This window comes from Ascaphus truei, chromosome 8, assembly GCF_040206685.1.
Source record: "Ascaphus truei isolate aAscTru1 chromosome 8, aAscTru1.hap1, whole genome shotgun sequence".
Taxonomy (NCBI): domain Eukaryota; kingdom Metazoa; phylum Chordata; class Amphibia; order Anura; family Ascaphidae; genus Ascaphus; species Ascaphus truei.
This window is the reverse complement of record NC_134490.1, coordinates 17,567,058-17,591,589: the sequence shown is the minus strand read 5'-3', so window position 1 is coordinate 17,591,589 and position 24,532 is coordinate 17,567,058. Positions and strand designations below refer to the sequence as shown.

Sequence of the window (24,532 nt, the reverse complement as noted above, 5' to 3'; positions counted from 1 at the left end):
TATTATTTTCTCACTTCACCTCTACTTTTCACCATTGCATCCTTTTGACATTGCTTAGGCTGAGTCCCCTGTGCCGCTGACCGCGCTCATGCTTGGAGAGCGGTGACGTCACTAACTCTCCAAGCATGAGTGACGGGTGTCTGCACTATTTCGCAAGCGCCCGCAGGGGGGAGGGGCGTTGCAGGCAAGCTGAGCGTGGCTAAAAGTTAGATTTTTTGGTTTACGCAAGCGCCAAGCGTGGGTGGGCATCCGCCTGCGCACGAGCTCCACGTGAACAGGGACATAAAAATTGAAATAGCCAGAAGCAACCTCGCCAAGCATCGCACGGTCAGTGCGCTCAGCGGCACAGGGGACTCAGCCTTACTATGAAAACCCTGAAGAGTTTTGTTTCAAAGAAACAGGGTTATGCTACTTTATTTTTATTTTTTTAATGTGAATTTTCTCAGGTCTGTGACTGTCAAGCGCACGGGGGCACAAATTTTTTCCCTGTGCCCCCCTGCCGGCGGCCACCTCACCCCGCGACCCCCCTCACTGGCATCATGTCACACAACCTCGCGGCATAATTTGACGCCGCGTTGCCATGGCGATGCGTGTGGAGCCAAGTTCCGTAACGGTTTACAGAGGCCCTGCAGCTCCACCGTCACTTAATTTAAGTGCCTTCGGGAAGCTCGCGGTGCCTCTGTAAACCTCGCGCCCCCCCGCAGGCAGTCTCGCGCCCCCCAGTTTGCACACCGCTGGTCTAGCGCACTGCAGCTTTAAAATGATTAACAACCACAATATTATTGTAATTATTGTGTAACCTTATATTGGGCTTGATGTGCCTACAAAATTCGAAGGTGGTCACGTATCAATAATTCTTGGTAAAAAATAAAAAGGGCCAGTTGTGGTGCAAAAACAAAGAATTCAAAATTAGATTTCTTTGAATACATTGTTTCTTACAACTGGTAAACCATATTGCCAGAATTACACTGGTTTTGCAAAGACTTGATACACAACTCTCAATATACACAGTTGTCTAGTTTCCCTGCCTATGACATACACAAAAAAAAGAACACGTTTAAGTTTTTTAGTGAAAATGCGAATTTTAGAATTTCATTATGAACAAAAATATGTCTTACTACTTGCAGAACACTATGAGTGTAAGTAAGTACAGTACTCAAGGCTTGTCGTCCCCCCCGACACCTCCAACAGGTCAGGTTTTCAAAATATCCCTGCTCCAGCGCAGATGACTCAATGAGTCCCTGCTTCAGCACGTGGCTCAATCACAGGCTCTTTTTTTTGACTGAACCACTGATTGTGCTGAAGCAGGGATATCCTGAAGAACTGACCTGTTGGGGGGTCTTGAGGGCTGGAGTAGAGCACCCCTGCTATAAACAGTAACCACCTTTAGGCCTCGGGCATGGTCAGCGCTTAGGCGCGCTCTCGCTTACCAGTGAGCCCCTGCAGCCTCAATGAGAGCGGCTTTAGCAGGGGCTCGCACATGCTTCCGCAAGCGTGCGTAAGCGTAGGTCTTAGGAAAATTTTAGATTCAAGCGCTCGCGGGAGCGCAGGGACGGTCACGTGAGTGATTCGCCCAATGAGGACGAACCAGCTCCGTGACGTCACTGGCCCGCCCCTGACGGCGCGCTAACCAAGGCCAGGGAAAGCACCCGCTTTCCCTCAGCCTCAGCGCGCCTCCGCACGGCTGCTGCAACCCTGGACGCAGCCTTAGTGTAATGGATGAGATTTTAAAATAGGTTTTAGTAATCTCGTCAATGATGATCTGTCTGGTAATCATAGCTATGTGATCTGTAAGACAGCTCTCAACAACTTTTGTCTTTCCCAAGTAATTGCTAGAAGCTGTACACGTGCTTCATCGTTATCCTGCCTTCCTGACTACACCAATAGTTTGTGTGGGTTACTCTTTAAATGAGGCATGCATAATATAATTATCGAATAATAATTAATGACAGTAACAAATATTATTGTACTGTACTCCTATAAAAGACAAAGGTTAATAGTTTATGTTTTGGTGGGGTCACGTGAACATAAAACGATGGGCTCAACTGGGCTTTTTCCTGCTAGGACACGCATTACCTAGAATAAGAACAATGTATCTGTCACTGAGCTCATTTGTGCTGGAAACCTGCTGATCCCTTTAGTACTTGCTTTGAGGCAGCGTGTATGTGCTGACCACATACCAGTTATGGTAATTAATTCAATTAGAATCATCTCAGATTGTTTCTCTGGTCTGGATAAAAACAATACATTACTTTATGCCTTCTAAGATCTCAGATATAGTAGGCACTCCGATGCGCGCGCCTGTATATTGAGCGATCCATGACCTTTGGGAATGGTATGACGTGCGCCCTCATTGGCCGAACCGCTCACGACCTGGCCGTCGCGCGACAAAATCAAAACGTGTTGTCTGCTCGAAAATCGCCCGCGCCGTCGCGCTTCATCGCACGTTCTATGGCCTGCCGCATAGAGGTACGGCCTTTTGTTAACGCCCTTGCATGCGGCCGTATGGACTTGGCCTAAGACAGATTTGTTGACTATGGTATGTTAAATTTACTTTTATGTCATTTTCATAATTACGCCAGGATAGCAGACCGCAGTAATTCTGATTCATCACATAAAAACAAACGTTTATTTTGAAGATAATTACTTACGTAAAAATAGTACAAAATGGCGGTTGACGTTCCAAATAAGCTACGGTATTCTTAAAAATGGTTGCATACAGTAACTTTCTGTTCCTGAGTGGATCTTAATATCATGATAAAAACGTATCTTTCCTCCATTTTGGTTTTAACCCGTCTCTCTCTCTCTTCATGGTGGAATCCTACAGAACGTCCTCACATACTGGTGGAATTAATCATCCTGTGCCTCTCGCCTGTCTCCTCCTCCTCTCTACTTGTCTCTCATCTTAACTGCTGTCTATTTATCGAGACAAAACTACCCAGTCAGTCATCTTAACTTTAAGTATTATATCCTAACATGGTATTTACATACAGTATGTACACTGATGTCACAATATCTCCTTGTGAACATGAGGAACTCAAGCTTATTATCATGAAATGATTACCTCAGCATATGATCAGATGTCAATGGCAACTGTCTGTCTCTCGCTGTTCTTTCCCCAAACATCTCAAAACAGCCATACTGTATGCCTCTTCTCTCAGCTTGGACCTACAGTTGTCAATAATCACTCAGTGTCAACCTAAACAGGGCTGTTCAAGTAACGTAAAACCATAGTATAACCTTTGTGTCTATTCTAGTTGTTAGAATAGGTTAACTACACCTCTTTTACGTAAAATACTTCACATGTAACTGAATCTAAGAAGATTTGACATTACACATTTTAGAAAAAACCTTCACAGCTCAATCCAGTGTTAAAATAAATTAAATATATCTCCTTATGTTTGTAAGACATCTTTTCAACAATTGTCCTGTAATCACCATTCATATGCTGACATTTTAGAGGAAAAGACGATTTCTTACAAGGTAAGTAGACCTCTATATATACACCTCTTCAATATACTGTAAAGCTATCTTCACCTTATTTTGTAAGATTTAAGCCCCGATTTAAATGAATACCTCTTAAAGCTTCCTGACCAGGAGTATGACTGTTTCAAACAGTACTGAATAGAAGCCATAATTAATGTTGGCAGAACGTTTATCCAAACAGCTTTAAATATATTATAGAAATCATTTTTACACAACGACATATTGTACTCACCGGATTAAACATAGGATGAAAGTAGATGTCTTAACTAAAGAACAGGACTGTCACTTTAGGAGTGATCGAATCTTTATAGAAGGTTAAAGGAAGTTGATTGTTACTTGCCGATGGACACAATATGGCTGCAGGAAAGGCTCACTCTGGATGCGAATGATCAGCTCCGGACGCCCCCAGGTTCAGGTACAATAAGAAAAAAAAACAAGAAAAAATAAATAAAAAAGATTACTGCTTCAAAACGGGAAGAAAAAAATCTGTAGATAAAATAAGACTGCCACTGGTACCAAATGTAATGAGACTTGTTTAGTCTCGACTGGTCAGGACAGCAAAAAGTCCTGAATCTTGGAAGATTTTGTTTTTTTCATAATTTTGCATTTAGCAGCAAATCAGTGTTGAGAGATACATGAAAATGGTGGAAAGGGAGGATGTTCGATTACAGAGCCAGTTTGCTATAAAGAGGAATTTCTGATGGGGTACCAAGTACATGATTCACCCACTGTGGGTTGCCAGGTGTCCAGTATTGAACCGGACTGTTCTGTATTTGGACACTCCACCCAATAAAAAATGAGAGGTAATACTGGACATGTATGTACCCAGTATTACCTCTCTGTACATAATAACCTGACCGGCATGGGGGGAGATTACCCCGAGCAGGAAGAGAGTAGGGCTGTTGCTAGGTAGCTTCCTCCACCCTGATTGGCTGCAATTAAGAGGTGTCAGGAACTGGGGGTGGGGGCAAGGAGAGGAAGAAACAGCATCAAACGGTGAGAGGTGTGTGTGTGTGTCTCGAGCGTGTCGCAACTTTCACCATTGTGTCCAGTATTTTTCAAGAAGCCACCTGGCAATCCTTCACCCACATCATCCGCTTCCGTAACAAAATATGCATTTTTGTAATTTACAAGTGTGCAAGAAAAAGGTGTAATTAAGGCGCTAAATGCCCTATAAATACTAACACAATCAATTCCAAGTGACTTTGTGTGATGAAGAGTGCATTAAACATAAACTAGCAAGTGCAAATATAAAATAAAAAATAAAAAGTGTAAAGACCCCCTGCTTCAACCCTCTGGTGGGGTTGCCTTCACTCTTCCCCAAATAGTAGAGCTTGTATCACACGATCCAGGGGGAGCATAAGAGAAAAAACATAGAAAGAGAAACTAAGTGCAGATGTAGGTACAGTGCAAGGAATAATCCCTATTCAATCTTGGCTCCTATGTCTATCTTACTCACAAGAGATAAGAGTTTTTCAGGCAGTGTAGACCAATAAACAGATGATGAAGAGATAACCAATGGCCTCCGTCACTCAGGGGATATACCTCAGCGAGAGAGGGAGAAAAACGCACATAGCACAGATCTGGCAGAAAGGCTTCATTTATCGATAAATCTTAAAAAATGCACACTTACAGTGTATACATATTAAAACAGCATTATAGCTATAAAAGCTTGGTGGTATAGCCTGGATGAAAGCCCACACTGCCTCTCACCGCACCGCCTCCGTCTGGAGCTCCGATTCGGTCACCCGATCCTACTACCGCTTGCAGGAAACACTGCTCCGCTTCCAGTCGCGGGGTGATGACGACATTAGGCTTTGCCTATAGTGCCGCCGACAGCGACACGATGGGTGACGTCAAAGTTATGTTTCGCCAGTTGGCCCCATCGCAGGATTCCCGCAATTTGATTTGTTCAAGGGCCATCACGTGACGCGACGGCCCTTGAAAAAGAAAATTTTGCTGGCGGCGGCGGCGGCGTCTCTCCATCTCATAGTGCACGCGGCGGCGGAAATGCTTTTTTTTGGGGCGAATTCGCGTCGCCGTCACTATAAGCACGGCCTTAGAGGAATGTATGGTGGTATGAAAATAGCTATCCCCCAACTCAAAAGAAAACAGCCCCTCCAAAATAATTTACTGGGTAAATGAACACTGACAAGAGCCAACAGAAAGAGGGATCGCGTACCAATTTGGGATATACTCAAAGGAAAATGAGGTATCCAAAACAGCTCTCAGTGCCATCGCGAGATTACCTATCATGCAGGAACTTAATGACATTCCAACTGTTGAGGAGCTCAGTAAGGCCATTAACAACCTGGAAACTGTGAAAGCCCTTGATAAAGATGTGATTCCAGCCTGAAATGATCAAGTGTGGAAAGTCGGCATTAAGCCATCATTTAAACAAACTTCTTACCCTCTGTTGGAAACAAGAAGCAATGCCGCAAGACATACTGTATAAGAACAAAGGTGATAGAAGCGATTGTAATTATAGTGGTATTTCACATTTAAGTATTTGGAAAGGCTTTTCCCCATGTTGTACTCTCCAGACTACAGATTTTGGAAGATGGAATATACCCAGAGTCCTAGTGTGATTTCAGGACCTGTAAATCCCCCATTGTTATGGTATGCCCATACTATATATTTTCTTTAACTGTGCATGCAATGTCTTGTATATAATGTATACCCTGTTCATTTATGTAACTGTATTTGTAACCATGTATTATTTGTCTTAACTCTGTGCCCAGGACATACTTGAAAACGAGAGGTAACTCTCAATGTATTACTTCCTGGTAAAATATTTTATAAATAAATAAATGGTGTTCCGAATCAGACAAATAAAAGAAAATGCAGAGCGCAAAAATAAATTCTCTACACTGCTGTCATAGAGTCGAGCAAAGCTTTGATTTTGGCAGAAGAAAATGCCTGTTCAAACTACCAGAGTAGATTGAATGTCCAACTAAACTAAGTATAGTTTACTGTATTCATGATGATATGCATGGTACTGTCAACTTTGATGGATCAACATCTAGTGCCTTTAAAATTTGAAGTGGAGTCAATGTGTTCTTGGCCGACACGCTTTGGCATCTTCTCTCCTTTAAGCATATGCATTTAAAGCCTCTATTTATTGAGTATATCTATACACTAAGAAAGATGGCCAATTATTTAACTTTGCATGCCTTAAAACCAAAACCAGAGTGCACTCAGTTTTCATTTGTAAGCTGCCATTTTTGGACAATGTTGCCTCGATTGCTCACACCATAAGTGATCTGTAGAAGCTCACAAGTCGGTTTTCACTTGCCTTTCAAGAGTTCGGTCTTGCCATAAGCATTAAGAAAACCAACGTCATGGCACCGGGTATTAAAACACCACTCGTCATTACTGTAGGTGACAATGTACTAGATGTTGTGAACAAATTCACCTACATGGGCTCAACTGTCACTGGTCTCTGTCTTTAGAAGTTGAACTAAACATACACATTGGGAAGGCATCAACTATGTAAATGTATAGTATAGAATAACAAAAAATTAACAGTCAGCACTAAAATCAGAGTATATCAAGCCTGTCATCAGCACTCTCTTATATAGCAGCGAATTCTGGACAACATACTCCAGACATGACAAACCGCTTCAATATGAGCAGTCTGCTTTGCACCCTTAGAATCTCTTTGCAAGACAAAGTCAGAAACACAGAGGTCTTGGAATAGGCCACGATTCCAAATATTCCCTCAATCAACCGCGCATTCGATGGCTCAGGCATATGAGAATGGATAACGGCCAGGGGGCTCCAGGAGCTCAAATAAACGCGTTTCAGCTCCACAGACCCCCTGCTTCCACCCTATATAAAAAGGATGGACTGCTCCATTAACCCTTGGAGTGCCAAGGCCCCCTTCGACAAAGCGTGATCATATGACCACTCTTGAAAGTGGTTGAGACGATGGTGGCCCTTAACCCAAAAATGGAAGGAGACCTCTTCTATTTCCCTTCACGGCAAATCACGTTCTGTGCTACATGGAAACGCAAAAAGCAATCTAACATGGAAAAAAAAAAACCTTTCTTTCGGCATGATGGGCATCCAAATGGTTAAAGTATACAATGAGAAGAGTAAACAGGTACAGATAAAAAGATAGAAAATGAAAAGTCTGACTTCACCGAACCACCTTCAAATATCAGAAATGCTTGAGAGATGGCTGCTCTCCAATGGAACTGTGTATTAACAGTGCAATCTCGAGACAGATGCCAACAATCCCAAAAAGTTGTCTTTTTACATACGGAAGTTAAGTCAGAAAGCTTTCTCAATCTTCAATCGACTTCCACAGGGAACAGTGAGTACAAAAAACATAATATGGATCAAAATTAGTGCATATCCCTGGACCAGCGTTATCAATGGCCTACCCAGTGCCACTGACACATGCAAGGGCTCAAACAATCTACAACCTGACAATTTAAATGTGTGATACCTTGTTTGGACTTCTTCAGAAATTATCATAACCTTAAATTGAAGGCTAACCTGGAGAAATTTTGCAATAAAAATCTTTTACATTTATTTATATCTCTTAACGGCAGCATCTCCCATGGAAAGGTCTAGTCATCTTGACTCCGCGATGTCAAATGGCGCGCATTGCCATGACAACAGGACGCCTTATGGCACAGAGTAACACCCCAGAATGCTGTGTGGCGCCGTAACATCCTGTAGCGTCACTTTGTCATGGCAACAGGCCTCATATGACGTCACGTTATCATGGCAACGCAGCATCATTTGATGTCACACAGCCATGTTGACGGGATTTGCAGGGGGAGATGATGTCGCCCGGTGATTTTCCGGCTATCAACCTGTAGCCTGGAAATATGTTGCCAAAACCCGCTGCCTCTGGGTCAAACCCGGCGTGGTGGCGACCATGTAAATTATAGTGTTTACAGCTTCCGAACAGCGATGATTTACTTTTCAGTGTAAAAATGATTTTCTCAACAAAAAATGATAATGGGATACTTGTGATTGTATATATCAATTAGTTTTAGGTTGTCTTGTACACGCCACAGTTCCAGATAGGACTGGAATGACAACCTACTAGTCTATATAACTAGTCAGTGTTTATTCTCAGATGTGGGCCCTTGTTTCAGCCCTTTCTCACTTTCTACAATACTCAGCTTCAAATCTCCTCCAAAATCTCCAGCGAGTCTGTACTAAATAATAGCTGAATTAGACCTTGCAAAGGTAACCACTGCGCGCCATTTTGTAATGCGCACTTTCCCTACCACATCCTCCCTCAAGCTCCTCCTACAGTCCTGCACCGCCTCTCTCTCCCTCATTAATTCACTCCAGCTCATCTCGCGAGACCAGGATAATTATTCACCTTCCCGCGAGAGGTTCCTAAAACGGCGCTCCCGCCCAGCTGTGCGCGCGCAAGCCTCTCCCTCCACCCCCCCCCCCCTAGCGCGGGATCACAAGAACTCTCGCAGCCTGCACTGCGCGCGTGCCCGCCGCGCCCTGTCGCTATGGCAGCGACTCTTTGCTTCCGGCGCTGTGGGCGGGCGGGAGGGAGACCGGCAGTTCTGCTGCAGACTAGCAAAGCGCGGGTGAGTTTTTAAAGGGGACGCCACGACGTGCGTGGGCCGCCGGCTGTCACTCGTGTAACCGCTTCGCTGAGAGAGGTCTCGCCAGCACGTTGCTGTTGCGCGGCTGCGAGAGGGTTAATTCATCCCATTTAATCCAATGAAGGAGCTGGGCAGCAGCTCAGGACACGCTGAGCCCTCGTGTTACTACCCCCTGGCTCCTCTCAGTGGCCCAACTGACCTTAATAAAAAGCGCCTTTTGAAAAGTCAGACTCGCACTAAAAGTTTATTGGGATCATTCATGCATACTTTTTTTTTTTTAGGTTCCAAACATGTCTATAGATAGAGCATCACAATCTTGCACACCTTCCTCCCATAGATTTTCCCATAGTAAACTCGATAAACCTCCTACAAACATGCCCATGCTTCTTTATGTGCACATTAATCCCCACAAATCTGAATGAGCCTATTGTGCGCAGCAGTTGCCCCATAGATATCACCCTCGCATACACAGCAGTTGTCCCCAGGGGCTTCTGCTGTATCAATCAGAAATCTCACTTATACGTATGTATAAAAGTATTGATATGAAGCCAACAATGTACACAGTACTTTACAGCATTACAAGGCAAATGAATTACAAATAATGGGGATAAGTGCAACAGGTAAATGATAACAAGGAAATAAAGCAGAGGGAGAGGCCCTGTCCCAAAGATGTTACAATCTAAGCAAGTTATTAGTTTGCAAGTTCTGTCCTTATTTTGATTTAACCCTTTCAGTGCTCTAGAACAGGGGTGCGTGCCAATGGTGGTGTGGTGGTTACAGAGGCCCCGCGCTCTTCTCCAAGGCATTTAAATGAAATGTTTGGGGGCTCGCAGAGAGGCCTCTAACGTCCCTTACCTGTTGTCAGGTGGCTTCCAGCGATGCGTCGCCATGGTAACATGGAGTCAAATGATACCGCGGGGTCACATGACATTGTGACGTCAAGACGCCGGTCACCAGTTCAGGAGGGGGGCGAAGACTGAAAAGTTTGCACACCCCTGCTATAGGAGACCAGAAGCCTCTTGATGAGCAGAACACTGCTAGACCAGTAATGTCCTAATCGCCTTCCCTCACTAAACTTTGTTTTGTTGCATGAGAAGTGAAGTGCTTTGTTTTGCAGTGAGCTGTGGTCTCAAATAATTCCCTTTTCTTCTATGTTGCCCTGCAATGCACTGCTTTAGTGACTGTCCATCATGTAACCCCTTTGCTGCTTAAAGCGTCTGAAATTAGTTGCTTTGCAAAAACTATCTACATGGATTGTCTATCATATGTTTTAGTGCTTGTTGTCATCTGTTAAATAAATTAAAATCACATGACATACTATTTATTATATTTGGGCTTAAATGTGGAGTGTCTGCAATGTAACACAGCAGGGGGAGGCAGTGTGCTACTTGAAAACTGGATTTGCCTATAAATATTGGCACAAGGTTAGATACTGATAAAGCGGTACAACAAAAGCTTCTGTAACTGTAATTTGTTAGAGTCCTTGATTTAAAAATTCCATTATTGGAAATGGAAATATACAAATAAAAAATTAGATGACCAATGGTGGGGCTATGTAGAGCAGAATATAAGAGCAACTCTACTTTTTATCCAATAAAATACTAAAGATGCATAGAAATCAGGCTGCAAAATGTGTAAAACTCTCCTGGATCACTAGTCACAGAAAAGCAAAGGCTTTAATAAGTGGCAAGATCTTAAGAAACCTGTTGTAGTTGTTGCTATTAAAACTAGGAAGTCATATGGTACCTATTGTTTGATCACAGTCAATTATTACCTTATGAAAACCCATGGGATCATTGCAATAATAGCAAGGAATTTGACAAGTGAATTTAATCTTTCATGTGTTTTCTGTAGTAATTGGTAACAAACTGACAGCTATGTGATTTTTACAACCTAAGTTTTTCCTGTGAGTTAATGGAGATGGCAATGGATAAATTAGTTGTACTCCCACTTTCTCAAACGCAGTTTAACGTAGGGCATGTTGATCGCGGAAAGAAGTTAAGCGATTCCACCACAAAGTACAATGTAATGTAGAATGCCGTAGTGATACAGAATTTGGAGGATGGGTGATTAAAATTGGCAGATACAGTATCTCCAAATGCCAATATTAAGTTATAGTCAAGGTCCTTGAATTTGAGGGGAGCAGGGAAAATATATTAGTTTATTACAACAGCAGGTAAAAATCAGAGCATAAAAATCATCATGTTTATGGGTTTATTTTGGTGGGTTTTAGATTCATCAGTATGTACCGATGCGCACGCACCTGTGTGTGAGTGTGTGAGTGTGTAAGTGTGTGTGTGTTTAGATCATTTTTCAACAAGCAGATTTGCATATACACGTAGACTAATTTATTATTAACAGAATACATATCTAATGCAACGTATTGTATTTTCCCAATTAAAGGCTCTACTTTTATATACTTGAGGGATAGGTAAGTGAAAGTTTGGGTAAAAGCCTTAAAAATAAATACATTTTTGAAACCCATGCAGAACCCCTGTAAGCTCATATTGAACCCCCAAAATAACCACAATGTGTGTGTATATATATATATATATATATATATATATATATATATATATATATATACACACATATGTGTCAGAGGAGTGCTACTGAGCATGGCAATATATATTTAAAATCAGAGACAAAACATGAAACACAGACAGAGCCCAGTGCTACATCCATTGACACAAATACACGGTACAGTGCCGATATATAGATATCTTTTGAATAAAATGGTCTTTTAGTTTAACTCTTTGGCCAAAGTGTCGTAAGCCCATGAGCCCCTCCAAGGCAGACCACTCCTCTTTGACACTTATATGCATATATATACGTTATGGTTATTTTGGGTGTTCAATATGAGCTTACAGGGGTTCTGTATGTTTTGCAATTCTGTTCAGCTGTTCCCAGTTGATTTGGATGGTGGCTCCTCCTTCCCAGGTTTGAAGCTCACCCCCTCCCACTTTTAAATGGTTAAAGCTCACTCCATTTCACCTTCCACACTCATGGGAACTTGCATGCAGTTTGATTGCGACAAATCTAATACAGAGTGCTTTTCCTTGTATTGTACAGGTTAATAAGAGCTTCAATCAGACTTAGAACTATGCAACTAATTTTGACAGATTTATTATAAATCATTCTTCCTAGTAATGTACAAGTTATTAAGAATTTATATTAGCGTTAGGACCCATGAGACGTGGTCTGCCTTGGAGGGGCTCATGAGCTTACGACACTTTGGCCAAAGAGTTAAAAAAAAAAAATATATATATATATATATCACAAACAAAGAGTAGCGCTAAAATGTGTAGTTGAACCAGGTGTTAATAAACATGTGCATAAATAATAAATCAATGATAATTATTTAAAAAAATATAAATGAATAGTGCAACACCAAATATTAATTTAAATATAATAGAACCAAACTCGTGAATTGAAACGGATGAAAAGTCCAGATCAGGAACCAGTCTATGGGGAGGCAAAGCGTCTTAATATGATCTCGCCAGATCACGGATATCTACAAAAAGAAAGAAGCGCCAGCTCCATAGCATAATACTGTAAAAATAGGAATCTTTATTCAAGCAGAGAGTGGTCACCAGGACCTATACTCACATAGTGGCTAAAAACACAGTCATTTGAGACAATCTGTAAGCAGCAGCGGGTCAGCGCAGGTGGATGTGACAGGCAGATGGCCAGGAACAGTAGGTGTTGAGGTAAATAGTCAATAGGGGAAGACAGTCCACAATATACCTCTTGATGTAATGGTGAAGAGTGCACCACAGCGTAACTCCCACCAGCTAGTAGATTTTGTAATATACAGTACCCTCCTGTGGTGATACAAATGTCCACACTGAGTTCTCAGTGGCAACAGCTGAATGGAGGAGCTGCTGTGAATCGCGGTGTTCCGCAGCAATGGCGGCACCACGAGAAGTAGGAGGAGAGGTAGCTGTGAATATACGAAGCCTGGAGATGATAGGACAAACTTCCAACCTGGCCTGGCTCCGCCTGCCATATGCGCGTCACCGCGTGCTGACGTCAGACGCCAACGCATTTCGTCACAATCAGTGACTTTCTCAAGGAGAATACATCAAGGTATATTGTGGACTGTCTTCCCCTATTGACTATTTACCTCAACACCTACTGTTCCTGGCCACCTGTCTGTCACATCCACCTGCGCTGACCCGCTGCTGCTTACAGATTGTCTCAAATGACAGTGTTTTTAGCCACTATGTGAGTATAGGTCCTGGTGACCACTCTTTGCTTGAATAAAGATTCCTCCTATTTTTACCGTATTAAGCTATGGAGCTGGCGCTTCTTTCTTTTTGTTTTTTTGTGTGTGTGTATATATATACAGTGTTTGACATATATATATATATATATATATTATAGATAGATAGACACTGTACCGTGTATTTGTGTCAATGGATGTAGCACTGGGCTCTGCCTGTGTTTCATGTTTTGTCTCTGATTTTAAACATTTTTGAAACCCCCAGAATTGTTCCTGTAAAAATCGATTTTAACTGTAAATGAAGGGACCTAATTATGATGGTCATTTCAACAATTCTTTGTGTACAGTACGTGGTTTTAAAAACGAAATATACACAGAACATGTAAAGTTTGTAGCTCCTGAAAAGAAAGCACTAAATTGCAAAAGACCATAAATTAGAGGATGCTGTTTCCACCCTATTTGTTGCTCTTATTGTAAAAATGTGTCAATACGTTAATTGTATGTATACATAGCTATGCTGCTTGCTATTTATACTGTATAACTGTCATTGACAATTGGCAATCAAGGTTGCTTGGAAAGTGAATAATTTAGTAACTACATACTGTATTTCTACAACCAACATTGGTCACTTAAAGAAGATATTTTGGTGAACTTCATGTATAATATTGTAAGATATAATTTGTTCACCAGATCCTATAATCAGAGCAGTTATATGACACATGGAGTATTTGTTAAATTATGACTTCCCAAAAGGGTGTGAACTAAAATGACATTTGGAAAACTTTGTCATTGGCCTTAGCCCCTGTTGAGGTGACATTTTTCGCACCTCATTTTGCTACAAATGACAGCTCAGCCACTGCCCTAATTTAGGCCATTGTTTTTGTTATGATTTCCAACATAATTTAAGTAATTCCATTGGATTATGCGCTCTCACTTGTAATTATAGCATAGAAACCGCATGCTGTTTATAAATAGAAATTAAGTTGTAAAAGCATTACATTATTTTTTAGATCCTGTGAAAATGGTTAAACTTTAATTATAACTATTGAAGGCAGAAATGCCTCTATTTTCGGCACAAGCTGTGATAATAAATCCTATAATTGTTTAATAAAACATGATGAAAGCAAATTATTTTCATGTGGTTTTACAGTACCTGTTTTTATACAGCTTGGAGGACCAGAACTATCCCTCGTTTACATCGCTTCGGGCGAGCATTAAAGCCATGTATCCAAATAGCATTCATTTTGAATAATATAATTTGTATGGCTGTCAGCCTGCTCATGCTATATAAACTCTTCTTACATGTTTTCCTACTTTTTATACTTCTACTAGGTTGTGGTCAAAGTGACTTCAAAAGTAGTGGTACAATTTCGATTAAAAATATATATGCAATATTTGGGCATAGCTCTTTGGATGTTATCATAGAGTAGTTTATTCAGCATTGATGAAGAAAAACAGAATAAGCGCAAAACAACCAAGGGTGAAATTAATGTGCAATGTATAATGTGGTAAAACTGACAGAGCAATGCAAGAACAAACTAACATGCTCCCAAATGGATAAAAGCCGTGTGACCAGTCATTGTCCAGAGATGAATCAACCAGAGACTCCACTCTTCCGCTTGTTCCCTCAGAGCTCTTGTACGCATGCGCAGCCGGCCGGTGATGTCACTGATAGAGGCAGGGCGAGTCACGTACCCATAGTGGTGTAGAGAACAGAATTGTTCCAGTGATTAATAGTCTGGTTCACCTCGTAATTAACCCTACGCGTTTCACTAATACAAGCTTCCTCGGGGGTTTGAACGGCTTTTATCCATTTGGGAGCATGAGAGTTTGTTCTTGCATCTGTCAGTTTTATCTTTACATAAAGCTGCATCTGCACTATGTTCTGCATTTTTCTTTCCTTCATATTCACCACGGACCTCTGAACTACGCTGCAATATACCTCCCAGATACATTTGGAGTCATCACTTTGTGATAAAACGCTTGCTTTAATCTCACAGCATGTGAGTTGAACACCAACAGTTTTTATCCACATTACATGCTATATTGTGTACCTTGAGCCAAGTTTGCGCTTTGATTCTGCTGCACTTCTATCCTGTGGATGTTGGGAAACATCCTGATTTTAGCTGCATCTTGCCCATGGTCATTTGTATCACATATCACATCTCAGTATTTTTTTATTATAATAATAGTTTGTTCTTGTATAGCGCTACTAGTTTTACGTAGCATTTCTCTCTCCTTCATATGCACCATGGTCTCTCTGAACTACGCCGCAATATACCTGCCAGATACATTTTGAGTTCTCACTTGGTGATAAAACGCTTGTTTTTTACTCATAGAGCAGCGGTGCTCAAACGGGGGGGCTGCAAGATTATTTAGGGGGGCGCAGGCGGCATGCGGCGAAACCTGCTGTGCGCGGGCCGACTGACACTATGTGCGGGAGGGCAAAGAAGCTCTGTGCTGGCGCTTCTCTGCTTGCTGCTGGGGCGGGGCCTTACTGTTCTGTGCTCTCTGCTTGCTGCTGGGGCGGGGCCTTAGGCCTGGGACATAGTGGGATCAGCCTTGCTGATCCGGGCTGAGGCGCACTCACGCTCAGCACTGAGCCCATGCAGCCGCAATGAGAGCGGCTTTAGCAGGGGCTCACGCACGCTTGCGGAAGCGTGTGTCTCACCAAGTTTTCAGATTTGGCGTTCGCCGGAGCGCAGGGCCGGTCACGTGAGCGGTTTGCCCAATGAGGGCGAACCAGCTCCGTGACGTCACTGGCCCGCCCCCTGACACGCCCACGGACGGCGCGCTGTCTAAGGCCAGGGAAAGCACCGCTTTCCCTGAGCCTCAGCGCGCCTTTGTACGGGCAAACTGTCTATGTCCCAGGCCTTACTGCTCTGTGCTCTGTGCTCTGTGCTCTGTGCTCTGTGCTCTGTGCTCTGTGCTCTGTGCTCTGTGCTCTGTGCTCTGTGCTCTGTGCTCTGTGCTCTGTGCTCTGTGCTCTGTGCTCTGTGCTCTGTGCTCTGTGCTCTGTGCTCTGTGCTCTGTGCTCTGTGCTCTGTGCTCTGTGCTCTGTGCTCTGTGCTCTGTGCTCTGTGCTCTGTGCTCTGTGCTCTGTGCTCTGTGCTCTGTGCTCTGTGCTCTGTGCTCTGTGCTCTGTGCTCTGTGCTCTGTGCTCTGTGCTCTGTGCTCTGTGCTCTGTGCTCTGTGCTCTGTGCTCTGTGCTCTGTGCTCTGTGCTCTGTGCTCTGTGCTCTGTGCTCTGTGCTCTGTGCTCTGTGCTCTGTGCTCTGTGCTCTGTGCTCTGTGCTCTGTGCTCTGTGCTCTGTGCTCTGTGCTCTGTGCTCTGTGCTCTGTGCTCTGTGCTCTGTGCTCTGTGCTCTGTGCTCTGTGCTCTGTGCTCTGTGCTCTGTGCTCTGTCTTCACTGCACACAGACAACCCCTCCTCCTCCTGTCTGTTTATCCACCCCAGTTTTCAGCAGCACACGGGGGACCAGAGCATGCTTAGTAACTCACCCCCACCCCCCAGGTGAAAGTGTGTGACTGTTATGATTGTGTTGAGATATGTGTGTGTTGTGTCTGTTATGATTGAGTATGTGTGTTGTGATTGTGTGTTGGTTGTGATTGTCTGTGTGGGTGTTGTGATTGAGTGTGTGTTGTGATTGAAGGCAGCGGTGTGCAAACTGGCATGCGCGCCCCCTTGAGGGGGCTCAAGATTGTTTAGGGGGGCGCAGGCGGCGTGCAGCAAAACCTGGTGTGTGCGGGCCGGCAGACGCTTTGTGCGGGAGGGCGAAAAAGCTGTGTGTGGGCGGCCAAGAAGCTGTGCGCGGGCGGCTGAACCAGGATAGTGCAGGTGGCGGCCATGTGATGGTGTGTGTGTACGCGCGGGGGCTTCGGAGTTATGGGGGAGGAGCACGCCTGAGCACTGTGATGTCAAACGCCCCTCCTTCCGGTGTCTGCCCTTCAATAGCGCTGTGGTCTTGCTCTCCTCTGCTGGCAACCTGCTTTGCTGCGATCCTCTGCAAGTGAAAGGTTAGGCTGCTACTATATCAATCATACTATGAATGCACAGAAAATAATAATAAAAAAAAAAAGTGAATACACAACGTTGAAAACGGAAATAAATAAATAATACATAGGTAGGAGTGTGGATGACACTGGGGACAGCAAGCCAAAGAGCAGGGAGAATAAAAAGGCAAATGGGAGAAGGGAAAAAAAAGGGTGGGGGGAGGTAGCAAAGAGGTGGATGAATGCCCCCCCCCCCCCCCCCCCCAAATGGATTGCCTTTGTACACGTACGCACTCCCAAGCTTGGCACATGGGAAGACAAACAAAATTGAATTTGAAGCGCGCTCAGCAGCAGTCAATGCGTACACACACACAGCCACACAAACACACACACAAAAATAGCCCCGATCCATGCCGCCCCACTCGTGCTTGCAAAATTATGCAGGACACCCTGTGCTCACACTTGGAGAGTTGGTGATGTCACCGCTCTCAGCGGCAGCATGGATGCAGCCTAATTTTGTAAGCGCGAGCTGTTGAAATATGTTAGTATTTAGACATATTTGTATTTACATTGTATACTGTTTAATAAAGGTTTTTTTTTTCCATGTGATTTTGATTACATCAGGCAGGGGGAACCTGAGAAATTTCATGGATGAAAAGGGGGGCTCGGCATAAAAACGTTTGCTCACCCCTGTCATAGAGCATGAGAGTTAAACACTAAAAGTTTTTATCCACATTTCATGCTATATTGTGTAGCTGTATTGCACTGTTTTTTCTTTTTATTTCACATGTACCGTGATCCTGTACTGTGAATTGCTACAGATTTTAAAATGTATTAATATTGGTATGTGTGAACTGGATTCAACCATCAATTTGCAAGATCCTAAAATTTAATTAACAATTTGGTGTGTCTGTTGATTAGGCAGGCCCCTCCCTTAATTATTAGTCAATGTGGCTGTGTCTTAGCATACTTAAGGCAGGATACTTTGGCTGTGAGCCATGTGGCTGTGTAACATCAAAGTGTGTAGCAGAGTTAATCTTGGAGTTCATATTGGAGGTGAAGATTGAGGAGGATTTGAACTCTGAACAACAACTTTTCTTTCTAAAAGCAGTGATTCTTTGTACTCTTCCTAGCATCCAATACCTGACCAGTCTCTCCTCCTGTATCTCACTATGCCCTCCCAATTTCTTTTTCTGTTTACTGTTTCCTCGCTCCTTTGTGAACATCCCGTTCTCTCCAACATCCTCACTCCCCACTGCATCATTATTTATACACCTCTCTCCCAACAACTTCTTTACCCCTCAATAAAAAACACCCCCACAAATCCTCTATTCACACCCTCTATCTACTGCTTCCTGCTGCTGGGGATCTCTCCTAAGCCTGAACCCAGACATACACACCTGATCTTACCCACGCCTCCCTGCCATCTCTACCCCTGTAAATGGTGTTAGTCTTTTCATTTAACACTGACTAACCTTAAAACTTGCCCCACAAATCAAGCATCCCAAAAGCCTGCACTCATGGCTACTGTCCCACAGTCACTTATACCACCCATTGTGGCCAAGCACACCCATCTACAGCACTTATTCCCTCACCTGCTCACTCTGTAAGTTTCCCCACAAACCTCTTAGATTGTAAGCTCTTCGGGGCAGGGTTTTCCTTTCCTATTGTCTGATTTTTGCTGCACTTATTGTACTATTATAATTCCCTGTACTGTATTCTTTGTTAAGCGCTGAGTCCACTTTTGGCGCTATATAAATAAAGACATACAATACAATACAATCCAAGATTGCGCTTTGATTCAGGTGCATACAGCATTGGTCTGAAAACAGAAACTGAGAGCTTGTCTTTCTAAAATAAATGCATTGTTCTTTGAGGAGAAAGTGGAAATGTGTATAAATAAAAAGGCAGTGTGCACCATAGACTTGAAAATAGAAAAAGTAGTTGTACCATGTAGCACCTGGTTTGATTACACCAATCACTGAGCATATTGATATTAAGGTGACCAAGGTCACCAACGGCCGTTTAATATGCACTCATGGTTGGAAATGTATACAGAGGATATAATATCCGAAAGGAGGCTAACTAGTGCAAACGAACCAAATATCTAAGGCAAATAATGGTAGGGCATATCTGCTAAAATCAAAAAATAATAATTTTTTAATAATATACAATAATTACGCCGAAACACAAAAAAAGTGATAAGAAAATAATGTGAATATAAAAATGGATTAAAATAAATCCCCTGGTGTGGGACAGGTGGTGAATGGTGAGATGGAAACACAGTATAAAGGTATCCGCGTAAAACAGTTACACAATCTAAGGGCCTCATGCAGAGAGCAGCGCTAACAGGGAAAGCGGCATGTATTGGCGAAATCTGCCTTTAGAAAGGCAGAAAATGGCGAGTTTTAAAAAAAGCGCCATTTTTTTTTTTTTCTCTGAAACTCGCCGCGCGGCTGGAGAGAACATAAATCTCTCCAGTGTTGAAAACGGCCGTATTCAGAGAGCCGTGAATGCCATCTAGTGGCTGTTCGCGGCAAAAAAAATGGCGCGATTTTCAACATTTTCCTTCGCCAGCAAGAAGCTGGCGCTCGGCGGCCGGTGGGGGAGAAAAAAAAAAAACCCCCCGATTTTTCCCCCACTAGTTTCAACAGCGCTCATATCGCTGGTTGAAACTCTCCATATGCAGAAAGGATTCTAAATGCAGTTTTATGCCCTTTCTGCATATGGAGAAAAAAACTCTCCATTACAGTTACTTTTTATTCCCCTCTCCAATTTTAAATAGCGCTGCTCTCTGCATGAGGCCCTAAGTGTCTTAAACCATTCACATGTTCCTAATCACACAGGCATATTGGAAACAGTATAAAGGTATGCAAATAGACCTCTGCATAAAACAAGTATACAATCTTAGTGTCTTAGACCATTTGCATATTCTTAATCACACAAGCATATAGTCCAGTGTCAAGTAAGTATAACGAAGCACAGAAGACCTATGCCAAATCACATCCAGGAAAATAGATATGATACCCAATATGGGTATCATATCTATTTTCCTGGATGTGATTTGGCATATATCTAAGTACCCTCTGTATGATACTTAGAGTGAAACATAGGTCTTCTGTGCTCCGTTTTACTTACCGCGATCCCCGTTATAACGCGGTCACATTATGTGGACCCCGAGCACCGTGTTATAACAGCTCAGTTATATACCTTGTGTGGTGTTATTGCTTACTACTGTTGTATTGGTTCCTGTGAGGGGTTATCCCGCCAACGCTGGGATCCCTCATAGGTGGAGGCGCAGCACGTAAGGAACTTCAGCTCACCCCAGGCTCCCAGAAGCAGAGGTTCAGACCTCCTGTGAGCATACAGGTACAGCAGCACGCGTAGTCACCCGCATATTTCCTTTAGGCATAGGGAAAAGAGGCTACATAGGTCAGCAGCAACATACCAAAAAGAAGTAGTGGAAAGAAGTTAAAAGAAGTAGCGCTTTGTCAAAGAGCAATGTTGTGCGAAATGCTTTAGACTGTCCCACTACTTCTTTTTGGTATGTTGCTGATGACCTAATACATTTTTATTCTACGATTCAGCCTCCATAATTTTTTTGAGCAGTGCTCTGCCTAATTCTTCCCCCATGGGAAGCACCTCCTCTCGAAATGTATTATTTTAAAGTTAATGATGACATTGCTATAGTTTTTATATCCACACTGACAAGGCTTTTCCTTTGTATGTTAATAAAGACCTATGCATCTGTGCCCATAGAAGGCAGCTAATTTGCATTGAATGACAAAAGTCCTGAATATTTATTCAGGGATTCAGTAGTAATTGAGGAATTTAATTTAAAGGCATCCTAAAGTGCATTGTGGGCATTAGGATTTTCCTCTGAGGCCCAAGCAACCTGAAGATATTGGACAGTACTGTTATCTTGTCCTGTAGTGAAGTACATCTGATATAATTAGTTTGTAGCATATTAGTCTTTATACACGCGTTGTGTACAGTCTACAGCAGGGGCGGACTACTCCAGTCTTGAAGGGCCACTAACAGGTCAAGTTTTAAGGATATCCCTGCTTCAGCACAAGTTGTTGATTGAGCCACTGATTGAGGCACATGTGCTAAAGCAGAGATATCCTTAAAACCTTGAGGACTTGAGTCACCCACCCCTGATCTAGAAGGAATAAGGGGAAATGTAGAAAGCAAAGGTAAAGAATTGTGGAATAGAGTATCGTTCAGCTGCATAGCCAATCCTAATAGAGGGAATGGGTGTATGTTAGGGGTATGCCAGATAACTTACCTTTTTAAGAACGTCTTTCAGGGAATTTTAAAATGTCTGAAAGCTGGGGGAGATTCTGTTGGTACGTGGTAGGGGAGCAGCACGGGAGAAGTCTTGTAGGCAAGAGTGAGGTAATAAAGGAGGGAGAGGTGGATGTCATGGGCAGAACGGAAGGGATGTTTAGGGGTATATTTGGAGACAAGGACTTACAAGTAAGGGGTGGCAGCGTTGTTGAGAGCAGAGGATTTTACATTTAATTCTAGAGGACATGGGAAGCAAGTGTAGGGATTCGCATAGTGGAGCAGCAGAGGTTGACCGACGAGTGAGGCAGATGATTCTGGCAGCAGCATTATGTATTGATTGGAGTTGGCACAGGTGGATGCGGGAATGCTATCTTGGAGAATGTTGATGTAGTCAAGGCGGGATAAGGTGAGGGATTTAGGATTTGAGGTGCGTCATGAATGAGAAAAGGGCGTTTCCTGGCAATATTTCAGCGCTGGAAATGGCAGGACTTGGTGAGGGATTGAAATGTGAGGACTGAAGAAGAGGGCAGAGTCAAAAAAGACCTAGACAGTGGGCTATGGGTGTTGAGATTGTGGTATTATTGACCGTGAGAGAGTATTTTAGTGTAGGGGTGACAGAGGAAGGGACAAGATTAATTGTTCTGTTTTGGACATTTTAAGAATTGTGAACACCAAAGGAACAGTGATAAACTGGTGTTTATTGGCATTGAGCATATTCCTTGGGGTCAACATAAGGGAGACTGGAATAAGATCCTTCTGCAGACTGAATGCAGATGGATCTACACATTACAAACACTGAGTCCAAAGGGCCTAAATGAGGGCTATATATACACTTCTTTTATATAAAGTAAGATTTACAATGTTTGCGAAAAATGGCTCTATGGTACAACTTAGGGGGTTCTGGTATATAGTATAAAACTAGATGTTCGTTTTGACCTATTGGGCGGACAGCATAGGTTAGATCATTTCTACACTACCATGACTTACAGACGACTATATGTTTGCCCTCTATACACACTATATATACATATGCAACATGTATGTGAAGCAGTGTATATATTGGCCCTCATTGTATGCCAGCACCTTTACCAGCATCCCTTGCCATCGAAATTACCAATTTTTCTTTGTTTTGTTTTTTTGTTTCCTGTTTTTTGTTTATTGATACGACTACTTGGTACATCTGTACTGCTTACCTGCCAAGTATGTATTTACTAATAGAAGAGTTTAGTTCCAAGCGCCCCATTAGACTTCTAATGGGATCTATCTGAAGTCGAGGAGCTACCTATGAATAAGGACACAATTCTCATGTTTCCCACTTTATTTGTTTATTTATTCATTTATCACAGTACCTATGAGGTTAATTTAGCTGTTTATCTCTTTAAGAGAGAGGTATAGGTACACTAAGGATCGCACAGCATTAGAGTATTTAAGAGGGCAGCGCTGCTCTGCTAAACACCTCCCACCTTGAGAAAGCGCCAGCCCCCTTGCACGCGAAACGTACGTCGGCATGACGTTATCGCGTTGACGTCGTGGAGGAGGAAGTAACGGGTGAGATCGTTCTGAGCAGTGTGGTAGTTGCGGGCTGCTTTTTATATTAATTATATGGGGCATAACGTACTATAGGCTGTCTGGATTTGCCTGGCTGTCTACTTGGTACAAATTGTGAAGTATTTTGATCCCACGGTCTGCCTATACGGCATAGTACAACCGGCATTATATGACTATCCACTCAGAGTTAAAGAGACAAGTCAGGCTGTCTGGATTTGCCCTGCTGTTCACTCTGCTTAAACGTTGAAGTATTTTCTGACCTCACGGTCTGCCTAACGGCACAGTATAGCCTGCACTGTATGAATCACCACCCAGAGGAGAGACAGGATAGGTATTTGTATTGTGATATTAATTCAGTGATTTTGTCTCACTCACCACGATCTACCCACCTGTTTAGGGATCTATTTCTAGATCAAGTTGGAATTATCCATGGTCATCCCTAGATTGGTTGTCACCCATTACATATATGTTTTAATTGTTTTTATGATAGTTTAGAGTATGCGTTATATGTTATGTGTCACTTTGATTAATCAATAAAGTATTTATTATTTTTGCCTTATGGCTTTTAGTGGCAATTGTCCTCCCACAATGTTGGGAGCGATTGCTTACCTGTACCTTACAGCTAACTGAATCACTCATACAGTTGGTATTCAAACCCTGCTAAATATTCTGAGCTTTGTGTGCAGCTAATGAGGATCTTTCTAGGAGGACTCTTTGTCTCCTTATATGTGTTTTTGTCTGTTAGCATTACCCTCTTTGCACCAGCAGGAAATATATAATAAAATATAAAAAAAATAAGAAATGTTTCATGATCAAATTTGTATTATGGTGAGCGGTATATCACAAGTTATGTACAGTATACATGATCCATGGAATAACCTACCAACAGTGGTGGTAGATGTTAATATAGTGAGGAAATTCCAAAATGCTTGGGATCGACACAAGGTTTTCTTAAATACGAAAGAAACCAATGGATTGAATAGGGTTTGACAGAGGAAAATGGGCAGACTGGGGTGACCAACTTGTAATCTGTTGTTGATTTCTATGCATCTGTATTTCTATGAATGTGCAGTCAATGAGAAACGGTGTGTGGCTACCACGTGTCTGTTTGTGGTAGACTTGACAAGAGTATACAAACATTTGGGGAGTTGTGGAGTTCTGATATTTGATAATACTGCTCTGGAAAACGGATTTTAACTGGACGAGTTTCTCCATCAAATTCGGCATATAACTCAAATCTCTGTTGGAACATGTTCTGCTGCTTCAACAATGTTTGCTATCACAACACAGCTGCAGATTTTCTTAATGCAGTCTGACAGTACAAATAAAATCAAACAGTTCCCAGCTCCTTCCAAGATTAAAAAAAAAGGTCTTCCATATTCAATTTTAGCTTTAATTTACTG

General features: G+C 42.6%; 1 protein-coding gene and 1 long non-coding RNA gene across 4 annotated transcripts in view; one reads left to right on the top strand and one right to left on the bottom strand.

The window, feature by feature from the left end:
* Window positions 1-8,813, bottom strand: part of LOC142501167 (uncharacterized) — a 38,192-nt gene extending 29,379 nt beyond the window's left edge. Inside the window, exons 1-2 of one of the 3 annotated variants that reach the window (XR_012803435.1) lie at window positions 3,719-8,729; window positions 3,065-3,168 (exon numbers count right to left, since the gene is read on the bottom strand). This is a non-coding gene — a long non-coding RNA (uncharacterized LOC142501167). The other 2 variants (XR_012803434.1, XR_012803436.1) reach the window with 2 other exon arrangements.
* A 102-nt stretch (window positions 8,814-8,915) lies between these two features.
* USP54 (ubiquitin specific peptidase 54) overlaps window positions 8,916-24,532 on the top strand; it is a 126,098-nt gene continuing 110,481 nt past the window's right edge. The window contains exon 1 of the mRNA XM_075610623.1: window positions 8,916-9,056. The gene's annotated coding sequence lies outside the window, so the exon portion shown is untranslated. The remainder of the gene's footprint in view (window positions 9,057-24,532) is intronic.